We start from the raw sequence: 14545 nt of genomic DNA, 5'->3' as shown, positions 1-14545 counted from the left end.
GATGTTTTCCAAAATACTATTAATAATTTACTCCCCCAAAAGTGATGACCCATCATTCCACATCCTCTTTTACACTCATCAAACACTTAGAGTTTGGCCAATCACAGGAGTGTAAAATGGTATCTCATGATAGTTTTAATTTGTATTTCTTCCACTGATAATGAGAATGGGCATCTTTTCATATATTTATTGGCAATTTGTGTCTCCTCTATGAAATACTTTCTCATGTATTTTCCCTGTTTTCCTCTTGGTTTGTTTCAATTTTCTGTTTTGATTTGTAGATGTTATTTACCCATTTTTGAAGAATAATCCTTTTGTTGGCAATATAGATAGCAAATATTTCCTCAGCTTGTGGCTTGCTTTTTTGTGTGTATCATTTGTTAATTGAGTCATGTATCACATACAATAAAATTTACACATCTGAATGAAGTGCAAAGCTCAAAGAATTTTGACAAATACATACAACCATGTAGCCATTTATACTTAATGTGATTATTGCTATGTTGAGGTATAAGGCTACCATCTTGCTATTTGGTGTCTACTTGTTCTATCCATTCTTTGTTCCCTTTTCCTCATTTTCTACTTCATTTTGGCTTAATTATCATTATTACTATTATCATTATTTTAGATTCAGGGACACATGTGCAGGCTTGTCACATGGCGGATATATTGCTTCATGGTAAGGTTTGGGTTTCTAGTATACTCTTCACTCAAATAGTGAACATTGTATCCAGCAGCTAATTTTTCAATCTTCATCTCCGCCACATCCTCCCCACTTCTAGAGTCCACTGTGTCTATTATTTCCATGTGTGCCCAGCTCCCACTTGCAAATGAGAACATGTAGTATTTAGTTTTCTGTTTCTGAGTTGTTTAAGATTATGGCCTCCAGTTCCATCCATGTTGCTTCAAAGGACATGATTTCACTCTGTGCTATGGCCTTATAGTATTCCATGGTGTATATCACATTTTCTTTACACAATCAATTGTTAGACACTTAGGTTGACTCCATAACTCTGCTATTGTGAATAGTGCTGCGATGGACATACAAATGCGGGTGTCTTTTTAACAAAATGATCTGTTCTCCTTTGGATAGACACCCAGTAGTGAGACTGCTGGATCGAAGGATAGTTCTCTTTTTAGTTCTTGGAGAAATCTCCATATTGTTTTCCACAGAGGTTGTACTAATTTACATTCCCACCAACAAGGTATAAGCATTCCCTTTCCTCTGCATCACTGCCAACATCTGTTGTTTTTTGACTTTTTAATAATAGCATTTTGGCTTAATTATTTTTATGGTTCCATTTTACCTCCTTTTGGTGTATTAGCTATAACTTTTTTTATTGCAGTGATTGCTTTAGTATTCATATTATGCATCATTAACTTCTCATAGTCTAGTTTTGATGATATGAGACCACTTCACATTTAGTGTAAGAACCTTGCAGTGGTTAACTTCCATTTCCTACCCTGGAATTATGCTGTTGTTGTCATACATTTCCCTTTTACAATAATTGAAATCCTCACAATACATCCTTATTATTTTGGTTAAAACAGTCAGCTGTAAGAACAATATTACATATTTACTTGCATGGTTACTATTTCCAGAGTTTTTCATTTCTTTGTGTAGATCCATACATTTAGTTTGATAATTAATATCAATTATCAATATATTATTTATCAATGGGCTTAAAACTATATTATTGTTTGTGACATTTTCCTGCTTTTTTCTTGCCTCTGTGATATTTAATTATATTATATTTATATTATTTTAGTGGTTATTTTAGGAGAATTATCTTGCATGTTTATTTTAATAAAGCCTGGAACTATTCATTATCTTCACTCTCCTGAAACCTGAATTGTTCTAATCTCATACACTTTTATCTTTTAAGATAGTTAAAATTTAATAGCCTAATTAGTATAGTAGAAAGAAGATTGCTATGAAATCAGACTATCTTGATTTTAATCCCAGCTGCATCTTTTCTTGGCTATAAAGTTTGGTAAATAGCACACCTTCCACAAGCCTGGATCTTCTGATGTGTAAAATTGGGACACAATATTTAATTGCATAAATGAAAGAATAGGATTGAAAGGCACACAGTAGGGGCTCAATAAATATTAGCGACTTTTCCCTTCCTACAAGATTTAATCAGGCAGATTTTAATAAGGGAATCATATCCACCCAATTTGGAATACTCAAGATAATATGGAAGGACATTCCCACCAACTGTTCATATTATGTCTAATGTGACACCACATTTAAAAAGAGAAGGAGATATAAAAACACTGCCTCAATGAATTAAAAAACGAGTGAATGTACTATATCTTAGCATGGAAATGATATAATATGCACGAGTCAACTGCTATACTTCAAAACTAGACACAGATTCGAATCCCATCTTGATTGTTGAATTATAACATTTGACAAGTCCCTTTAGTTCAATGGGTCTCACTCAACATTTCTAAAACGCAGATACTGGATTATAATGTCTTTAATATAATGTGGATTTCTACATTTTTTGGATTTTCTGATTTGATAAGTTGAGAAAGTAAATTATATATTTCTCTGTTCATGAATGAAAGTATAGCAGGTATAGCATTTTGTCTTGTAATGTAATCACACAGATAATTTTAGAAATGAGGCCAGGCACAGTGGCTCATGCCTGTAAATCCCAACACTTTGGGAGGCCGAGGTGGGTGGATCACGAGGTCAGGAGTTCACGACCAGCCTGGCCAAGATGGTGAAACCCCGTCTCAACTAAAAATACAAAAATTACCCGGGCATGGTGGCGGGTGCCTGTAATCCCAGCTGCTTGGGAGGCTGGGGCAGAGAATTGCTTGAACCCCGGGAGGAAGAGGTTGCAGTGAGCCGAGATCACTCCACTGTACTCTAGCCTGGGCGACAGAGCGAGACTCTGTCAAAAAAAAAAAAAAAAAAAAAAAAAAAAGCAGTTACCATGGAGGGAATATTTTAGATGAATAAAATTATTCCATGTGCTATAAAGTGGGATGTTTTGACAGAAATTGGTAGCTTCCTACTTAGAAACAATAAAGACCATACTTATTTTCCTCTGATTTTTTATAGAAATGTGTTTTGCTGATGCAAGTTCCTGTACTGTGAAGTTGTTCTTTCTAAATCATAAAATATTTACTTTGATGCATTTTTATTTTTCCTTCTCAGAATGATGATACATATAGCACTCTTCTCTCTGAGAGTGCACCAGGCTGTGTTGTTACTAATTGCTTTTTTCCATGTTAGGTTTACATGGTGTAGGAAGTTATTGATTTTCTTTATAATGAGGGATTGAATCTCATTGTCCTAAGTCACAATTATTTCTGCAAACTAATAACAATGAACCAAAATATGCTATTATCATTTGACGGAATGACTTAAGAATGACAGATTTCGTAGCAACAAAATAAAATCAATTTCTTTACTGCTTTTTCAAAAAATGAAACATTGAACATCTTTTTCTGATTCAAAGACACTGCCTCAATTTCATTTTTTAAATTAAATGTTTGCATTCCATCTTTTTCTCTTCAAGGAAAAATAATATTATGAAATAACATTCTCATATCAATAATGCCTCTTTTTTCTTCCTCATACTTCTTTCAGCTTCTTGCAATACAGATTCAAACTCTATTACTGAATTGAAACTCTTTCTGTCATTTTCTTCACCATGTGATCTTCTTTAATGTTTGTAACCTGCTTAGCTTTGCAGCATTTGAAACTACAGACTACTCTTCTTTCAGATTTCTGTTATTCTTTACCTCCCTGGCTCTCTATCTCTCTCTGTGATTGCACTTTCTAAATCTTTCCAGCTGGATGTTCCCTCTTCTTCCTCCACCTGCCCCTTTATGGTGACATTTATTCAGGGTTCATAATCAGTCATCATCTTTTATTTCTAAACTGTTGGCAGGATCATCTACTTCCATGGCTTCAACTACATCTCCAGGCCAGTGTCTTCTCTTATAAATCTCTTACTTTTTTTTCCAGACTTCTCTTTCGTTGCAAGTGCCTGCTGGGCATTTCCATATTGATGTCCCATAGAGAAGTGAAATGCATTTTATTGAAGAGAAAATTCCGTCTTTGTCTGTCCAAACATATTATTCCTTCTGGTGCATGCCTTGGTTGCAAGCACCACTGAATACTCCTCATGAAAGATAAAAGCTTGGATCAATTTTACTTGTCTCCTTCAACTTCTAACTAGCCTGACTAGCTAGTTAAATTATGCAAGTTATTAGTACTTGGTTAAAATACTCCACTTGGAGTTGTATCTATTCTTTTATTTATTATTATTATTATTTTTTGAAATGGAGTCTCACTTTGTCGCCTAGGCTGGAGTGCAGTGGTGCAATCTCAGCTCACTACTACCTCCGCCTTCTGAGTTCAAGCGATTCTCCCGTCTCAGCCTCTCGACTAGCTGGGACTACAGGCGTGCACCACCACGCCTGGCTAATTTTTGTATTTTTAGTAGAGACAGGGTTTCACCAGGCTAGTCTCGAACTCCTGACCTCGGGTGATCCACCAGCCTTGGCCTCCCAAAGGGTTGGGATTACAGGCGTGAGCCACTGTGCCCGGCTAGGTTGTATCTATTCTAACAGCGCCTGTTCAGGATCTATCTTGATGCTGTTGGACTATTCCTTATTTACATATTTATTCACTGTCAACTATTAATTGGGAGCTTAGCATATGCCCAGTATTAGTGAGGGTTGTAATATAGGAGAGCTTTAGGATACATGAGAAAGGAGGAGAAACAGGTCAGTAACTATGCCTATATATTATAAAACAAGTCAATTATAAAGCATTATTGTAAATGCTTGGTGGAGATATGTGCATGATGATACGGGTGCAAGTATGACTATCTAGCTACCAGAGAAAGTTAACAACAGGAGGTGAGATTTAAGAGGAAATTTGAGAATTACCATAGACAGACTGAGGGAACTGCAGGTCATTACAATGGCCAGAGCACAGGGCTACAGAGAATAATGGGGAGAGGTGGAAGTTTAGAGGTTGGCAGAGACCAGATGATAAAAATCTCTTCTCTACTGGGTTGAAGAAGTTAGATTTTGTCTTAAACTTAATAAAGAGCCATTGAAAGAACCTAACAGATGGGATTTATGTCATTAATTTCTCTTCGTGTTGTTCACTCCAACAGTTGTCTGGAGTATCACTTGGTGTGGAGGCAGTTTAAGAGTATAGGAAGAAATATTTTGGATTTTGTCTTAATAAAAAAAAGCCAGAAGCTGGTGGAACAAAGGTATGTCTTTGAGAGATAATAAGCAAGTTGAATATTCAGAACTTGACATAGGATTAAATGTCAATTTATTAAATGCAAGGGGTAGGATGGAAGGTATAGGCAAGATTTGAGACTGAACCCATTATGTGGATGAATGGTGGTGCCTTCCATTGAGGAAGGGAAAATGGAAGAAGGTGAAGACTAGAAAGAAAAAATAAATTGAATTTTGAGCATCTTTATTTCAAGAAGTTTTGCTTATGACCAGAGAAAAAGTCTAACTGTTTGTGGGCTATCAGGATGAAGAAGTTAGAAGGCTCCGTGATGGAGTTAGAAATTCAAGAGCTATCGGGCATTGGTGTGTATATGCTATTGGGAGCTACGAGAACAGGCAATAGCTTACAGCATCTTCACAATTTTTTTGTGTGTGAATTAAAAATAAAATAATCTATCCCAATATTCCCAACCATTCTCTGCCCCAATTCAGTCTAAACAATTTGGGTTCTCATAAAAAGTATGGGGTCTGTCTTTTATTCCGTCATGCTATTCAGCGAGATTGTTCCCATAAAGTTATGGGGATGGGTGAAATTTGAATCCCGGACCTCAATATTCAAAGCTCCTCATTACTGGGCCCCAACCAATTCTCATGTCTTCCAAAAAGCAATCATGAATCTCCTTAGTTTGAATCCATCTCTTCCTTTCTTCTCTTCTTTGTCACTGCCAGTGGGACCCTGTCATTGCAATAGCAATTTTATAATCCACATTATACTGGGGTGTATTTATTTGTGTTTCTCTGTGTCCCACTGGACTCTGAAAGGTTTGCTTTTGCACTTCATAAATACATTTATTTTGGATAATTATTGTGACTTTTATTGTCTTAACGGCAATTGTTCTAAGAATTCAATTCCCTCTCTCATTTAGAATTGTAGAAATTTTAAGAGTCAAAGGATCTTGGAGCTTCTTTAGCTCCAAAAGCTCATTTTGCAGACAAAACCAAGGTCAAAAGTTATTTGCGTAAAGTCACAAAGCAATCAGTGGCAAAGCAGACATAAACACTAGTTCTTGATGTGGTACAAAGTAGAAGTGAAAATTATTTCAATCCATGTGATTAATGTGAATTTAGTGGAATCCACACCGAAAGTTCTCAGATAAATAAAATGTCACAAATGACAGTGTTTACGGAAGTGCCTCAACCAGAAATTTGCTGACATGTTTATTCTACAAAATAAATTGTTATAGATATAAAATTTATTATGATTAACATGCACATCATACCTTACTGCTTAGGAAAATATGTTTTCTATTTTTTTTAAGAGTAGGGTTTCATAATTGTATTTACAAGGTTCCTGGTTACACCTTGCATCTTCAAAACATATTCCTTTAGAATGGAGAACCAAACATTGTGCGTTCTCACCCATAAGTGGGAACTAATCTATGAGGAGGCAAGAGCATAAGAACCATACAATGGACTTTGGGGACTCGGGGGAAAGGGTGGGGGGTGGGTGAGAGATAAAAGACTACACAATGTGTACAGTGTACACCGCTCGGGTGATGGGTGCACCAAAATCTCAGAAACCACCACCAAAGAACTTATTCATGTAACTAAACACCACCTGTTCCCCCAAAACCTATTGAAATTTAAAAAACCCTTTAAATGACATGATTTTGGGTGCTCAAGTAATTTTGACAAAGTCAACTAAGTCTGCCCAAGATAGATGAAGAAATTAACCCCAAAACAAGATAATTTGCTTTCAAAAATAGCTATTTCTACTAATGTGGGAAAATATTTATTGTTGAATTAAACTACGATTTTATTTTTAAATATCACCATCCCTTGGAAAAGATCACCATAGCTTGAAAAAACATATTTACTTATTATTCACACTTTTGATCCTTAAAGAAATGACATTTATAACTCCAGTACGTGGTATGCATCTTTCTGAGTCAGTGGTTTTATCTCGGATGCCCTTTAAAGCAACATTCCTGAATGTTAACATGATGAATGACTTCTCATTAAACTTACCAGCCAATTTGGTGATACATATATTGAAAGCAATGCTTTCCTTTCTCAACAAGAAATTGCTAGTTTCAATTTACATGTTTAGAAATGTTATAAGCTTGAAGTTTTAAATCATGTGGTTTTAAAATTTAAGCTAGTGAATTAGACACCATCTTCTGAGGTACAAAAATGTCATATTTTAATGTAACTTTAACTTCATGGACCCCACTGTCAACTTTTTAAATTTTGCAAAAACAGCAAATAAGTTCCTGTTTTTCATTTACCCTTAGGCAGTCTTTTGCTTGCACTAACAATCTCTGCACATAAATCTTCGTGGAGGTGGCCCGAGGTCTATTAGTTCTGGAGTCCAGCATCTACACTTGACCACCGGTTAGAACAGAAAAGAAGGTAATTATCTAGTTATTGGGAAAAATAAAATTCAACCCAAATTATCAAAGTGATTGCTTTGTTTGAAAGAGAAGTCCTGACTGGTATGTAAATGAGATTGAGAGATAAGTTATAAAAAGAGCTCAAATGACAGGGCCACGCTGAATCTCCTGTCTGCTGCCGATTAGGCAGGTCAATTCTAACACTGTGCTAACAAGGTCAAGGTCAAGGTTAAGTCCCCGAAGTGGGTGGTTAACTTGGCTTTGATCCAAGGCCATAGAATTCACTTTTATTTTCAGCTATTTCTGAATATCCTTATTAGGGATAACAATTCTTAAAATGAAAACAATTGTAATAATTATTTACATATATGTATACATGTAATTGGGAAAATAATTTATAATACGAATTTAAGTAATTGAGAAATAAATTATAAAATTATTCAATTGCAAGTGACAATTTCTCCGACGTGACTACCATCTGATGATGCTTAGACATTTATTTAAAGTTGTATGTTTTTATAACTAGGCTCATAAATTTTCTTTAGGATGTGCCAATGTGGCCTTCTGTGTCAGTTAGGCAAGCCATACAGATTGGGATTCTTTTGACCAACTTAAATGATAAACTGTTAGCATAAAATACTCCAAACTATTTTTTCATGAGTAGCTAACATTATGCTTTCTGCTGTCTAATTCTCACCAAAACTAGATGGTGAATATTAATATTCATGAAGGATTTATGGAAGTCTATGCAAACTATCTGTCTCTGAGGGTTATCCTTGGTTCTTGCTTTTAGAAAGGGAATCCGACAGCATGGCTTTTGTGATAACATGCATTTAGCTCATTCGTGGGCTTATTATCCTAACCTTACTTGCCTTTGCTCTAATTACATCTATTTCCCCTAGACTATTGTAAATGTTTCTGCAAGTTACCACTAATTGTTTTAGAGTGAGGTAAGCTGACTAAACCTAATTAAATAAAAGAGTTAAAACAAGTAAGAAAAGTAACTGCAGACTCGGTGCCTTTTGGGAACTGCATAAGATTTGTTTAACCATCCTTTTCTTTCCTTCTTCTCAACTGTGAAAGTACATGAAAAATGTGAATACTTACTATGTACAATGTATTGCAAAATGCCTTGGAAAGAGCCTTTCAAATACGTTGAAATCGAGGGTGGAAACAGTAGGCAAGAAGCAATGTTGCTATTCTTATTTTCAGCTTTGCCAGTCTCAATACTAGGAATCAGATCCATTCGTCCCATTATTACTGGTATACATTTTTGCAACAATTAATATTATTTTGTACAGTTCATAGTGAATGTTTACCTTGGTGATAAAACATTTAGAATAAAGTGCTATTTTGTTTTATTTTCCTGTCAGCTAATAATAATTTATAGATCTCTAATAATCATGGAGATAATCATGGAATAATCATGGACATATTACTTATGATTTTACCAAACATTATAAAATAAATTGCAAGAAATTCACAAATGAATACATTTGTGCTGGGACATGGGAATTTGAAAATAAAATATGCATTATGTCCAAAATAAGCTTTGCAAGTAATGAAAAACAATTAACTGAAGAATTCTACATACTTTTTGGTTAAACTGCTAGAAAGACTAAAGGCCATCATAATACTTACATCCTGGCCTATGGAGACAATAACCCTCCCACTGTTGTTATAAATGTTATTAGTGGCAGTGACAGTAACCAACCATAATTTAATAATTTCATTGAAGCCTGTCCTCTCCTGCTGTCTTTAAGCTCATTGCTGTGGATCAATCCTATATCAGACTCCGCCTGGACTTTCTGACACCCACAGCCTCTGCTCTATCCTTTAAAAGACATCGTCCCAGTTCTCCTACCAAGGTTCACATCAAGCCATCATCCTGTCTGTTAAAAAACAAAAAACAAAAAACAAAAAAAACAAAAAAAAACAAAAAAACCCAAAAAACAGCAGCAGAGACAACAAAAATTTCTATATTTTACTTCAAGAATAAAATATAAACTCTTTAGCTTAATATTCAATATCCTACAACTCACTTATTTGTTTATTCATTCATTAACTCATTCAAATAAAATGTCTGAGTGGCTACAGGCACAATCACTACCATTATAGAATAATGATAATCAGGTCAGATGCTAAGGAAAAGAATAAATAAAATACCATAAAAAAGCACCCATAGATTCTGTTAAATAGTAGAAAGGAAACTAAAAAGTACTGACAAAAAGCCTGTAGCCTAGTGGCTAAATCTAGGAGTCGAGGAAGTATTTTTATGGGAACCTGACCTTAAAACTTAGACCAGATAGACGGATACAGCTAAACTTGGAGAAGAAGAAAGGGGAGATTTCAGAAGAAGGAATAGTGCTTACAAAGAGATTTGTCCAGAGGAAGCATGATGTGCTCAGGAAACTGAAAATGTCAGCGTTGTTGCTCAGACAGAAAGATGAGGAAATCAGTTCCAGGTGAGCCTAGGAAAGTAGCCTAGAGCTAGATCTTTGAGATGATGGAGGAGAACGGTGGGGCATAGTCACTTCTGAAAGGATGACTATTTCTGAAGTAATGAGAAGGGATTCATTTTCTGTGACCAGAGTAGGCTCCTCCCAGAAAAGAGTTGACAGCAACTTGGCATTCAGTGTTTGCAATGCGTACAGTCCATGGGTTTGAGACATAGTTAGGAGGGAAAATTGACGGGACTAGGCAAGAGATGTAATGTGACTGGTAGAAGGGGGATGAGCTGGAAGAGACTTATTTAAGGGGAATTATCAGTTCATTCAGTTCTGTTTAAGTTCCAAGTACCATTGAGATGTTCACTGAGATATTCAAGTAGAGATGGCAAATATGATTCTGAGGGTCAAGAGACAGGTTAGGAAAGGAGATAATGCCTTTGGGGGACATTGATGTTTAGATGGCAGTTGAAGCCCCTGGGGCATGGTAGACATTGTCCTGAAGAGAATGCAGGATGGAAGAGAGCTCTGGCCCTGGGCTTTGCTTTCAGGAGGTCAAAATGGCATCTGGGGGCTACATATGCCTCACAGACGTGTTCTCTTTGTTCAGCAGGGCATTATAAAAATGGAGGATTTGGGTCAGTTTTGGATGGGCCATGCTGTCTCCAGTTTACCAGAATCTCCATAATTTCCAGGCTTATCCCCAAGTTGACTAGTTCCTCTCTTTTTGTTATCTCCTTGGTCCCTGTAGGCACTTGAATTTCAACCTTTGCTTTCAATCTTCATAGCCCAGTTGTTCCAATGTATGGCATCCAACATTGTTGTTTGTTTCAACTCCCGTTGCTGTATGCTAGAATTCATGTCTTCCTGAATGCAGGGAGAATCAGATACCCTCCTCTGGTCATAGTTGGATATTTCCATTCTAATTCTTCCTTTATGGACATCTTCTTTTTTCTTCAAGGATCAGCTCAACCCATTTTCTCACAATATTGACCTAATTCCCATGCTTGTCAATACTTCCTTCATCCTCTGTTCCCACAGCAGTTTGTTTTAATTTCACATTTAATTGTGAATAAATTCATATTTTTTAATTTAATTATTTGATTGATTTAATTTCATACTTATTTTCTTATACATTTTTGCATACATGCCTGTTCCATTTGCTGTTATGTAGAGTTGTTAGGGCCATGCCTTTATTGCTTTTATATCGTTTATAGCAGTTAGCACAATGTTATTCTCAGAATAGGTGATCACATGTTTGCTCAGTGAATTCTGCTGGAAGAACTGGAAACATTAGGATTCCAACACCCTGTCTTGTGCTTTGTGAAAAACAATGTCAGTGATCTTGAACAAGGCATGGACCCTGTATAGCTTCAGTTTCCTATTCTGTAAAGGAAGAATTCGGAATCACATTAGTGGCACCTAAATTTATCGGTATGCCAAGGTTCCATGAGGGCAGAGGTGTGATTTTTTCCTTAAAATATAGATTCCTAGGCTCTATCTCAGACTGTCTGAATTGGAATACTCAGGGTTATGGCTTAGGAATCTGTATTTTCAAATAGCCCTCTGTTAGATTCCAAGGTGAGTGACTGGTGATATCTTTGTTCATTACTTTTAGTTTTATTTTTTGCATTATTTAGAAATTATCCATCTACTCATACTCTATCTTTTTTATATTCTAATATGTGATTTCTTTCTCAAGACAGACATGAGTAATGTGAGACAAATAACTTTATCTATTTCTCCTTTGATAAATAAATGCTATATATTTATCTTGGTATGTATAACCAACCAAGTCATGCTAAGGTTTTTAAACTTAATAGACTTTTTTCTCTTCCCAAGTGAGATTTGAAAAGAGACCATCTTCTCCTAATTAGTGAGGCAGCAACATTTGCATACATGGCCCTGAAAAAAAAAAGCCCTACAAAGATAAAGACTTAAAAATAATTCCAATTTCAAGTAATACAATGTGGAAATTGTGGGCTAATTTAACATTAAACAGTGATGTGAATTTTGTTTCTTTAATTTAAAAAGTGTACAAGTCAAAGTTTGGTCTTATTTCTGGCTATTTGTTATATTGAGCCAACTCGAGCTAGTACAAGAGAGATGGGAAAATAATCTTTTAGCCGAAGGTCAATCAGTGTGTACATATACATTCTAGCGTGTTTTTCCAATTAAGAATATCTGAGACTTCCCAAAAATTCTGGACAATTTGGAGCAGAATCATTCTGGGCCACCCCTTCTGGTTTGTGCGGTTGTGCTGGGATTTTGATGTTTTTTCTCAGGTTTCCAAGGAGTCTCCAGTGAGTTGGATAGAGTTTTGTTTCTGCGTTCCCATGGCTGAGGCCAAATTTGATTGACAAGTATTTGCAGAGAGGCTGCCATATGCCCCGGAATTTGGCACACCAAGAAATAACAGACAGCCTCTATCCACAAAGAGATTTATGTGTTCATGCAACAACTACAGTGCAAGGCCACTCATGACTAAAACTGTCTAAGGCTACTGTGTCCTAGTTGAATTACTGAGTCCAAGGCACATGAAAATGATGAGGACAAGGCCCAAAGTAATGCCTCCTTGCAGATGTGGCTCGGAGTCCTCCCCGGTCTCTGTCTGATGACATTGCTTCATGAAGAACCTTACCTCTAAGAAATGGTTTTCTCCTGGACCTCACCACTTCTTTTATTTCCTAAATTAAAATGTTAGGAACAAAAATAATAATAATAATTCAAAGGCAAGGCAGGTAAAACACTAATTTTAAAATTAGAATAATAAAAATCAAGTTAAGAGTTATAAAAATAAGCTGAAAGTTGATATAAATCCCCCAAAAGACAAGAGTTCTCTCCAAAAAACGTGAGATTCTGGTTGCTTTCAACGTTTCTTGAGATGTCATCAGGCCTGACTTTTCTTTCATTACTGAAAAAGGCGGTGCATTTGCAGTGGATGCTTGCAGGACAAATGCCATTGAGGCGTCTTATCACATCTTTCTCTTTGTCCCCAACTCCTTTTACATATGCATTTATTGGACTATGATTCCCCTCACTTTAGAGTTACATATTTATATGACTTGCCTGCTCCTAAATCTGAGGTTATCCAAAACAGGAATCATACCTTCTTTCCTTGGTTGTTTGCTTCATGGGATCTTAGTTTCTAATCCCATGTACAAAAAGTCCAAATTTCCACCAGTGGCCAAAAGGACTCTTTGTGGTCTGGCTGCTTCTTCTCTCTCCATTCTCATCTGTTATGGATCCCTTTCACCCTAGCCCCTTTCCATTCCAAAAAGCCAGGCAAGGCAATCACTCTTCTTTCTTGCTGGACCCACCTCTCTGCACACCTGTGTCAACAGGAAGGCATCTACTGATCCTTCGTGCCTCATGTCAGTCTTTCCCATCACCAGTGGGCTGTGTCCCCCTTTGTGTTCACCTGATCTGTGTACTTGTGTACCTCTCCCTTTCAGCGTTTATCACCATGTGCCACTATACACAGAATTGAATAACAATTCATGTCTCCCTCCCCAAACTGACTGTTAGCTCTACATAAGTAGATACAATTCTTCTCCATGTTTTTATTTTGAGTCCTCAGTCACTGATGTGTAGTAGGTGTTCATTTTTATCTAATTGGATATTGATGTGTATAATATCAATTTATATAATTAATTGTATAAAATAAATTTACGGCAACTCCATTCCTTCACACTGAGTGAAATTCAGTCTTGAATTTACATGCCCCTTGGAACAAGTTAAAATTGAACTTACGATTCTTATGGAATGGGACCAGTAAAAATACATTCGATTTGTTTTTTTTCTGCACTCCCTAGGTAATATCAACAATAAGAAGTGAAAACATGCCTCCTCAAAGTGATTGGCAGTATCTCTTAGAATTTTACAATCTTTAATAAATTGCTAAATTATCAAAGATTTCAGGAGATCCTTGTTGCATTCATGTTTTATTGAGATTAATAATTATAATTATATCAGACTGTGATAAGGCACTCTCCACTGTTTTATGTGGCAAAACAGACCATAGTTTTAAAAATAATCTTATTTGTATAAATAAAAATGAAAAGTCATATAAACAAAATTGTTTTGACATTTTCCTTTCCATCACAGGTTGTTCCTAAACACAGTGGGATAAACTGGCACTTTTCAATAACGGCTACATATTAGAATCGCAGGGGAACTTGCCCAAGACACACCCTCGACGAAAATAACAAAAACCCTCAGGGGATATAACCCGGGCATCTCTACTTTTAAAGCTTCTCAGGTAAGTCCAATGTGCAGCCAAGGCTGAGAACCTTGTGTTCTTCTTGAAAGATCACTGTCTCTCAAACTTTAAGGTGCACACAAGTAATCTGGGCAACTTGCTAAACTGTGGATTGTTATTTTGGAGTAGAACCTGCGATTCTCTATCTTCACAGGCTCCTTAGTAAACCATGGAGCACGTGCTGAGTTGTGCAGAGTCAAATGACCTTGAAGGGGGAG

This window comes from Gorilla gorilla, chromosome X, assembly GCF_029281585.2.
Source record: "Gorilla gorilla gorilla isolate KB3781 chromosome X, NHGRI_mGorGor1-v2.1_pri, whole genome shotgun sequence".
Classification (NCBI taxonomy): Eukaryota; Metazoa; Chordata; class Mammalia; order Primates; family Hominidae; genus Gorilla; species Gorilla gorilla.
This window is presented reverse-complemented; position numbering follows the sequence as displayed.